This window comes from Lolium rigidum, chromosome 2 (assembly GCF_022539505.1).
Source record: "Lolium rigidum isolate FL_2022 chromosome 2, APGP_CSIRO_Lrig_0.1, whole genome shotgun sequence".
NCBI classification, from domain to species: domain Eukaryota; kingdom Viridiplantae; phylum Streptophyta; class Magnoliopsida; order Poales; family Poaceae; genus Lolium; species Lolium rigidum.
Window position 1 is genome coordinate 118,792,489 of NC_061509.1, and position 10,346 is coordinate 118,802,834.

A 10,346-nucleotide genomic window follows, 5' to 3' on the forward strand; every position below is an offset into this window, starting at 1 on the left:
GTCCCAGGTAACTAAGTTATTTTCTGGTACCATTGTAAGTGCTCGAAGCTATTTCCTTTAGATCCTGCAATTGCATCTTTTTGTTTCTTGTTCACTAGTTAGGCATAATGGAAGGTAATTGTGAGCTTCTTAATCTATTTCCTGAGTTAAGACATGGATTGTTTGCTGCGAAAATTAAAAAACCTATGGAATCTTATTTGCATGCTAGTAGCAATGATATTGGTATGAACGCTTTGAACACCATTGTTGCTAATGATACGGAAAATTCTAAGCTTGGGGAAGCTGGTTTTGATGAGCATGACATTTTTAGTCCCCCAAGCATTGAGGAGAAAATTTTCTTTGATGATACTTTGCCTCCTATTTATGATGATTATAATGATAGTGGTCTTTTGGTGCCGCCTACTATGGAGAGTAAATTTTATTTTGATTATACTATGCCTCCTACACTTGATGAGAATAATAATGATAGCTACTTTGTTGAATTTGCTCCCACTACAACTAATAAAATTGATTATGCTTATGTGGAGAGTAATAATTTTATGCATATAGCTCATGACAAGAATGTTTCATTTGATAGTTATATTGTTGAGTTTGTTCATGATGCTACTGAAAGTTATTATGAGAGAGGGAAACATGGTTATATGCATCTTAATAATATTAAGTTTCCCCTCTTTATGTTGAGAATTTTGAAGTTACTCGTGTTTTATCTTCCTATGCTTGTCACTTTGCTCTTCATGAATTTGTTTATCTACAAGATTCCTTTTCATAGGAAGTGGGTTAGACTTAAATGTGTTTTGAATTTGCTTCTTGATGCCCTCTTTTGCTTCAACTCTTATTTTTTGCGAGTGCATCATTAAAATTACTGAGCCCATCTTAATGGCTATAAAGAAAGCACTTCTTGGGAGATAACCCATGTGTTTATTTTACTACAGCACTTTTGTTTTATATTTGAGTCTTGGAAGTTGTTACTACTGTAGCAACCGCTCCTTATCTTATTTTATTGCATTGTTGTGCCAAGTAAAGTCTTTGATAGCAAGGTTGATACTAGATTTGGATTACTCGCGTGGAAACAGATTTACGTACGTCACGAATTTGGGCAGGGTTCTCTGTAGGTAATTCATAAAAATCTGCCAATTTACGTGCATGACCCTCAGATATGTACGCAACTTTCATTCAATTTGAGCTTTTTCATCTGAGCAAGTTAAGTGCCTCTAGAAAATTCGTCTTTACGGACTGTTCTGTTTTGACAGATTCTGCCTTTTATTTCGCATTGCCTCTTTTACTGTGTTGAGTGGATTTCTTTGTTCCATTAACTTCCAGTAGCTTTGGGCAATGTCCAGAAGTGTTACGAATGATTGTGTCACCTCTGAACATGTGAATTTTTGATTATGCACTAACCCTCTAATGAGTTTGTTTTGAGTTTGGTGTGGAGGAAGTTTTCAAGGGTCAAGAGAGGAGGATGATATACTATGATCAAGAAGAGTGAAGAGTCTAAGCTTGGGGATGCCCCCGTGGTTCATCCCTGCATATTTCAAGAAGACTCAAGCATCTAAGCTTGGGGATGCCCAAGGCATCCCCTTCTTCATCAACAATTTATCAGGTTTCTTCTCTTGAAACTATATTTTTATTCGGTCACATCTTATGCACTTTACTTGGAGCGTCTGTGTGCTTTTATTTTAGTTTTGTTATTTTCATTCTCTGAATAAATGCTTGTGTGGGAGAGAGACACGCTCCGCTGGTTCATATGAACACATGTGTTCTTAGCTTTTAATGTTCATGGCGAAGGTTGAAACTGCTTCGTTCATTGTTATATGGTTGGAAACAGAAAATGCTGCATGTGGTAGATGATATAATGTCTTGAATAACTTGATACTTGGCAATTGTTGTGCTCATTTAGATCATGTTTAAGCTCTTGCATCATGTAGTTTGCACCTATTAATGAAGAACTAGATAGAGCTTGTTAAAATTTGGTTTGCATGATTGGTCTCTCTAAGTCTAGATATTTTCTGGTTGAGGTGTTTGAACAACAAGGAGACGATGTAAAGTCTTATAATGCTTACAATATGTTCATATGTGAGTCTTGCTGCACCATTTTATACTTGTGTTTGCTTCAAACAACCTTGCTAGCCAAAGCCTTGTACTGAGAGGGATTACTTCTCGTGCATCCAAATCCTTGAGCCAAAAACTATGCCATTTGTGTCCACCATACCTACCTACTACATGGTATTTCTCCGCCATTCCAAAGTAAATTGCTTGAGTGCTATCTTTAAACAATTCAAAAGTTATTACCTCTTATTTGTGTCAATGTTTTATAGCTCATGAGGAAGTATGTGGTGTTTATCTTTCAATCTTGTTGGGCAACTTTCACCAATGGACTAGTGGCTTCATCCGCTTATCCAATAATTTTGCAAAAAGAGCCGGCAATGGGGTTCCCACCCCGAATTAATTAACTTTCATAAAGTTACAAATAGACACTCCTCCATGGTATGTGATTGTTGGTCGGCACCCGAGGATTCGGTTAGCCATGGCTTGATAAAGCAAAGGTGGGGAGGAGTGTCATCTAAATAAAACTAAAATAAAAAGGCACTCCTTCATGGTATGAGATTGTTGGCAGGCACCCGAGGATTCGGTTAGCCATGGTTTGTGAAAGCAAGGTTGGAAGGAGTGCCACCCAAAAATAAAATTTCATGGGAGCCGCTCTTTGAAAGTCCTGTCCGGCAAGGGGGTTAGAGTGCCCACTACCATTCGTTGACAACAACAAACACCGCTCAAAACTTTACTTTTTATGCTCTCTTTATGTTTTCAAAATAAAAGCTCTAGTACAAATATAGCAATCAATGCTTCCCTCTGCGAAGGGCCATTCTTCTACTTTATTGTTGAGTCAGTTTACCTACTTCTTTCTATCTTAGAAGCAAACACTTGTGTAAACTGTGTGCATTGATTCTTACATGTTTACCTATTGCACTTGTTATATTGCTTTATGTTGACAATTATCCATGAGATATACATGTTACAAGTTGAAAGAAATTGCTGAAACTTAATCATCCTTTGTGTTGCTTCAATGCCTTCTACTAAGAATTTATTGCTTATGAGTTAACTGTTATGCAAGTCTTATTGATGCTTGTCTTGAAAGTACTATTCATGAAAAGTCTTTGCTATATGATTCATTTGTTTACTCATTGTCTTCATCATTGCTTTGAATCGCTGCATTCATCTCATATGCTTTACAATAATGTTGATCAAGATTATGTTGGTAGCATGTCACTTAAGAAATTATCATTGTTACCGTTTACCTACTCGAGGGCGAGTAGGAACTAAGCTTGGGGATGCTTGATACGTCTCAAACGTATCTATAATTTCTTATGTTCCATGCTTGTTTTATGACAATACCTGCATGTTTTGTTCACACTTTATATCGTTTTTATGCATTTTCCGGAACTAACCTATTAACGAGATGCCGAAGTGCCAGTTCATGTTTTCTGCTGTTTTTGGTTTCAGAAATCCTACAAAGGAAATATTCTCGGAATCGGACGAAATCAATGCCCAACATCTTATTTTTCCCGGGACCTTCCAGAAAGTCAAAGGGGGACCAGAGGGGAGCCAGGGGGCCCCACCCCACAGGCCGGCGCGGCCCAAGGGGGGCGCGCCCCCCTATTGTGGGGAGGCCCCGTGGCCCCTCCGACTCCGCCTCTTCGCCTATAAGATGCCTCCTGGCCTAAATCCTCGAGACCGATTGACGAAACACCCGAAAACCTTCCAGAGCCGCCGCCATCGCGAAACTCCAATTCGGGGGACAGAAGTCTCTGTTCCGGCACCCTGCCGGGATGGGGAATTGCCCCCGGAAGCCATCTCCACCGCCATCTTCACCGCCATCGCTGTCTCCATGATGAGGAGGGGAGTAGTTCTCCCCGAGGCTGAGGGCTCTCACCGTAGCTATGTGGTTCATCTCTCTCTTTGTGATCTAGTTGTGTTACTCCGGTGATGTTATTAAAGTACTCTATTCCTCCTTCATGATGTAATGGTGACGAGTGTGTGCATCGTGTAGTTCTTGGCGTAGGTTATGATCATAATCTCTTGTAGGTTATGGAGTTAATTATTACTATGATAGTATTGATGTGATCTATTCCTCCTTTCATAGTCTGTCGGTGACGGTGTGCATGCTATGTTAGTACTTGGTGTAATTGCAATGATCTATCATGCACTCTAAGGTTATTTAAATATGAACATCGAATGTTGTGGAGCTTGTTAACTCCGGCATTGAGGTGCTCTTGTAGCCCTACACAACTAATGGTGTTTGTCATCCAAAAAGAGAGTGTAGAGTGGTTTTCTTATGTGATCAATGTTGAGAGTGTCCACTAGTGAAAGTATGATCCCTAGGCCTTGTTTCCAAACATCGAATCTCCGTTTATTTATCGTTCAGTTGCATGTTTACTCGCTGCCATATTTTATTCAGATTGCTATTACCACTCATATACATCCATACTACTTGTATTTCACTATCTCTTCGCCGAACTAGTGCACCTATACATCCGACAAGTGTATTAGGTGTGTTGGGGACACAAGAGACTTCTTGTATCGTGATTGCAGGGTTGCTTGAGAGGGATATCTTTGACCTCTTCCTCCCCGAGTTCGATAAACCTTGGGTGATCCACTTAAGGGAAAACTTGCTGCTGTTCTACAAACCTCTGCTCTTGGAGGCCCAACACTGTCTACAAGAATAGAAGCACACGTAGACATCAATGCTCAATGGTTTCTTCTTTGTTCATTTGATTGAACTTTGTTGAACAAATCTTTTGTGATTTGCGTCTTTGATATAATTTGGACAACAAATTTGTTTGGTCACATCTTTATGCCTTCTTCAAATTCATTTGGTGTTTTGTCCAAAATATATATTTCTTGGATCTTTAAAGTCTTTATGCATGCTTATATGTAATTTGTTTACATTTGTAGCATGTTTGCTTTCCTTGATCCATTATATAGGGTATACTCCATCAAATCCTAAATGGCTAAGATGTGCATGAAATTCAAATTTCATATAAATATGCACATATTTATATGGAGTGTGTCCTATATATTGTGGTTAGTCTAACCATGTTGGACCCAATAAGTTTGGGGACCAAGAAGTACTTGAATATTGTTTTAGGTACATTGGAGATGCAATGGAGGCTTGTCTCATCTATAAGGAAGGTGTTGTCACCATATGAGAATTGGAGTCAAGCTAGGATGATCAATGAGCTCTTATCTACTACATCATGCCATTGCTATCTCGGTAACAAGTATCTTATTCATGCATACTCATATAGCATCCAACCTCTTGTGGGTTGCATCTTGGCATGAAATTATTTATTTCGAAAATATTGCGGTTCTTGATAAATTCTTTTTAAAGAAAACTTCTTATTGAACATTTGAGTAATTTGAGAAGATGCATATGATAGGAATATACATATCATATTTATGATTCACCTATCACAAATATGCCCTCTAGCAATTTATTGCATGTCAATTCCTCAAACAGCTCTTATGTGCAATATTGATGAAATTGCGAAATAAATCCCTATTTGTGATACTTGTTGCCTCTCTCAAAACATTCCAACTAGCTTTACTTCCCTTATTGTTAATTGTGATGTTTTTGAGATTTTCTTGGTGAAGCTCATTCATATACCATAAGTGAAAATTGGAGCCATAGGCTATATATGCTTCTTAAGCAAACATCCTTTGGTATATTTTATGACTTCATCTTGGATATCTTGTCTTACTTATTTTGTTAACCTCTTGTGTGTGCATGTGAAAGAACATTTCATGATCTCTGAGTTCTGTGTGTTTGTTAACAACACCGGTGACAATTTAACTATGTGCTAAGTGGATTACAGATATGGAAAAGATACCACGGAAAATCTCGACCCACTCAAAAAGGAAGAAAAGAAAAAGGACAAGCTAAAGCCTGGCCCTGGCCGGCACTGCCGGCAACACTGGGCCGGCACTGCCGGTGTGTGCACCCCGGCACTGCCGGTGCTTCCTGGCCGGCACTGCCGGTGAGTGCACCCCGGCACTGCTGGCGGTTCTGGCCCGGCACTGCCGGTCTGACCTATCGACCTAAAGATTCAGAAAATGGTCGGCACTGCCGGCGACTCAAGGCCGGCACTGCCGGCGATTCTCCTCCAACGGGCAGAAAAGTTGGTGGGGGTATAAATACCCCCCTTCCCCTACCTTGGAAGGTTGCTCAAACCCTAAGAACTTCATCCACCATTGCTGAGCCACCAAGAACACCAAAATAGCCAGATCTCCTCCCTCAACCACCCAATTCACTTGTGCTTTGGAGAATCGAAGGAGAAGACCCCGATCTACATCCTCACCGAAGCGTTTTTCATTTCCCCTCATATGCTTGAGGGCCCTCTTGCTAGTGTTCCTCTTTGGATCCCTAGTTGTTTGTTGTTGATGTATTGTTGTTGATTGTTGTGTTGTTACAGATTTGGGAGCCTCCAATTTGGTTGTGGATGTGTGCCCCAAGAACTTTGTAAAGGCCCGGTTTCCGCCTCGAGGAAATCCCTTAGTGGAAGTGGGCTAGGCCTTCGTGGCGTTGCTCACAGGAGACCTGAGTGAAGTCTTTGTGACTGTTGGTCTGGCTTTCGTAGCGACCACACTCCTCCGAACATAGACGTACCTTCTTGCAAAGGAAGGGAACTACGGGAATCAACTCCGTGTCTCCGTGTGCTCCACTCTCGGTTACCTCTATCCTTTATCTCCTCTATATTGCATTACTATATCTTGCTTAGTCGTTGACCTTGTCATATAGGTAAATTCACATAGTTGCATATCTAGAGAATTTACCTTTGTGTCAAGCCTAAATTGAAAAAGAACTAAAAATTGGTTAGCACCTATTCACCCCCCTCTAGGTGCGGCATACGATCCTTTCAATTGGTATCAGAGCCTCGGCTCTTATTTCGGGCTTAACCACCTAAGAGTATGCCAAATGACGAGGGCTCGGAAGGGGCCGCAAAGATGGTCACCATGGATGAATTCAAGGCAATGGAAACATCCTTGAGGTCCTCCATGGATGCTCAAATGGAAAGCATGAGAAAAATGATTTCCGAGCTTTTGACTCCGGTTCCCCCCGTAGCTCCCGTCATAGAGGAAAGGGACAAGGGTGCGATAGAAGGGGGAAATGCTTCGACATCACCCCTCTCTACCAAGCCCTTGAATGGTGATAACTTAAACACTATTATACCCCCCCGGTACTTCTCCCATGGGAACTAGTGGAGGTGTGAGCTACAATCAAGTGGCTCCGCCTTTCCTATCTCCCGATATCCCGGTTCCCCATCCTCATATGAACATTAGGGGCAACCCACCTAAGTTTAATGTTAAAGATTACGATACATGGCAATTTGAGTTTCGTTCTCATGTTCGCAGTGCCTCCAATGAACTTTGGAGAATCATCGTGGAAGGCTTCAAGCCATACAACCCCGACAAGTTGACTAGAAGAGAAGCGGTTGATAGTCAACTCAATGATACCGCCTTGCACATGATTCAAACTAGTGTGGGGACAAAAGAATTGTCTCGTGTTCGGAATTACACCACCGCCAAGGAAGCTTGGGATGGTTTGGCCTCTAGTTGCATTGGAAGTGATAGCATGAGAAGGAACAAGTACAACTTTCTACGGAATCAAGCCGAAGGATTCATGAGGCTACCGGATGAAGATCATGAAGCCATGTATGGAAGGCTTCTCACCGTTGCCGATGCTTTTCGGAATGTGGGTGCCACCCACATCAATGACTCTTGGATCAAAGATAAGTATATCGATTGCATGATGCCATTTGAACCTATTGATGTCAAGACTCTTGTTGGGAGAGAATGTTATTCCTCTCTCACTTCTCAACAAGCCGTGCACGAGATGCAAGCCCTCAAGGTGCTCGAGCAAAACTCTCATGATTCTCGCAACCGTGCCATTGGTATGTCAAGAGGGAACAATCTTGCCTTGACGGTCAACTCCGTAGAAGAAGTGTACCCTCAAGAACAATATAGGACATCTTGGAGTATGTCCTATCCGGAAGACTTGGAACTCCACTACAATGATCACATGGCCTTTCATGCAAAATCCTTTTGGGTTGATCCGTCCAAGGGCAAGGAAGACAACATCAATAGAAACAAATCAAGTGGGTCCACTAGCTTGGGTCCAAGAACAAGATCATGCTACAATTGTGGTGACAAGTGCCATTTCATCGCTTCATGCCCCTATGAGCATAGGGAAACTCATGGTGGAAGGCTCATTCCCAAGTACAAGAGCAAAGATTCAAAGGGCAAAGATTCAAAGGCCCCCAACAAGAAATTCTACAACAACAAGAGCAAGAAGGGCAAGAGGCCCTCAAGAGTTGTGCTAGTGACTAGGGAATAATATTCTTCTGATGAAGTTGAAAGTTCTAGTGATGATGAAGAAGAAGAAAGCTCAAAGGAAGTGGCCGCCATTGTCACTACCAACATTCCCTCTTCATCTATCTTTGAATCCCCCAATGAGAATCCTCATATCAAGAATGCACATTGCTTCATGGCAAGGTCCACCTTGGACACATCTATTGTGCTATCAACTCAAGAAAATATACCTCCGGAGATGATGATGTTGATGATGAAGAAGATGCAACCTCTAATGGATTGGTCGCTCTTGCCTCCCTCTCCATTAACTCTTCATCACCAAGTGAATCCCCCAATGAGGTCATTCATGTGGAGGAAGAAAGTTGCCTCATGGCTAAATCTTCCGAGGTATCATCTCCTAACCCCTCTATGCCTAACATATCAAATGATCTAGGGGTTGATCTTGCTAGTCTAAAAGTGAAACAAGAGATGCTAGAGTTTGATGAATTTATTCTTAACTTACAAGGTAACACTAAAAAGCATGTTTCAAATCTCATGGTTCGTATAGCTCAACTAAATGATACTCTTGAGAAAAAATGTCAAATAGAGAGAGAAGACTCTCTTGAAACTCATGCTCTTAAAAATTCTCTTGAGGAAAGTCAAGAAACTATAGCTTCTCTTGAAGAGAGGCTAGAAACTCTTGAAGAGCCTCGAGATAAAATTAACAAACTCATCAAAGCTAGAGATCTTGCTAGGGCTAAGACTAAAATGCTTAAAAAGGAAAAGGCCCAATTTGGTGTTGATAATGAGAAACTTGTGAAGGATCTAGATGAACTAGACAAAGCTCACAAAGCTTTGAAGAGTGAATACACTCTCCTATCCAAGTCAAATGAGCAACTTCAAATTAGGCTTGCTTCATATGATGTGCCTAGTTCCTCTACCCCTTCATGTGATCATGCAAATATTATTGAGGAAAATGCTAGGTTGAAGGATGAACTTTCTAAGGCCCTCTCTCCCCAAAGTAAAATTTCTTTGGATGATCTTTTGAGTAAGAAAAGATCAAACAATGGGAAGGAGGGCCTTGGTTATAAGGCCAAGGCAAAGAAGGCAAACAAGCAAAAGGCCAAGCCCGCACAAGAGAAGAAGAAAGATATCACTAATGGTGAAGCCCCTAAGGGCAAAACCATTAATGATGATGATGCGGGAAATGCTAACCCTCACTATGTTCTATTTAAAGATTATTATGGTGATGTTTATGCTAAATATGTTGGCCCATATGATGGTTATGGTGCTTGGTCTATTTGGGTCCCAAAGACCCTTGTTGCTAACAAAAGAGGACCCATTGAGAAATGGGTACCTAAATCCAAGAATTGATCTCATGTAGGACTATGCCGCCGGAGGTTCAAAATGGGTACTTGATAGTGGATGTACAAGTCATATGACCGGCGGCAAGAACCTAGTCAAGGAGTTGAGGCCCAACATAAATAATATCACCGTCTCCTTTGGCGATAATTATACATCCGAGGTAATGAGTTTTGGCAAGGTTGTGGTTGCACACAACGTTACTCTTGTGGATGTCATGCTTGTCAAAACCCTTGGTTACAATTTGCTTTCCGTTTCCGCCCTTGGCAAGATGGGTTTCGCCGTCTTTATTGATAATGATATTGTGGTCCTCTTGTGGAGCAAGACTCTAAAAGTCGCTTTCGTTGGGTATCGCGAACATAACTTGTATGTGGTGGACTTTTCGGGGATCGCCACTTCAAGTGCGATGTGCCTATTCGGAAAGGCGGATGTGGGTTGGTTGTGGCATCGTCGCTTGGCCCATGTCAACATGAGAACTTTGCAAAGTCTTCACAAGGGGAACCATATTGTGGGTCTAATGGAAAATGTTTCTTTTGCCAAAGATCGTGTTTGTAGGGCTTGTGTTGAAGGCAAAATGCATGACTCTCCGCACCCAAGCAAGACTATCATCTCCTCCAAGAGGATCTTGGAGCTCCTTCATG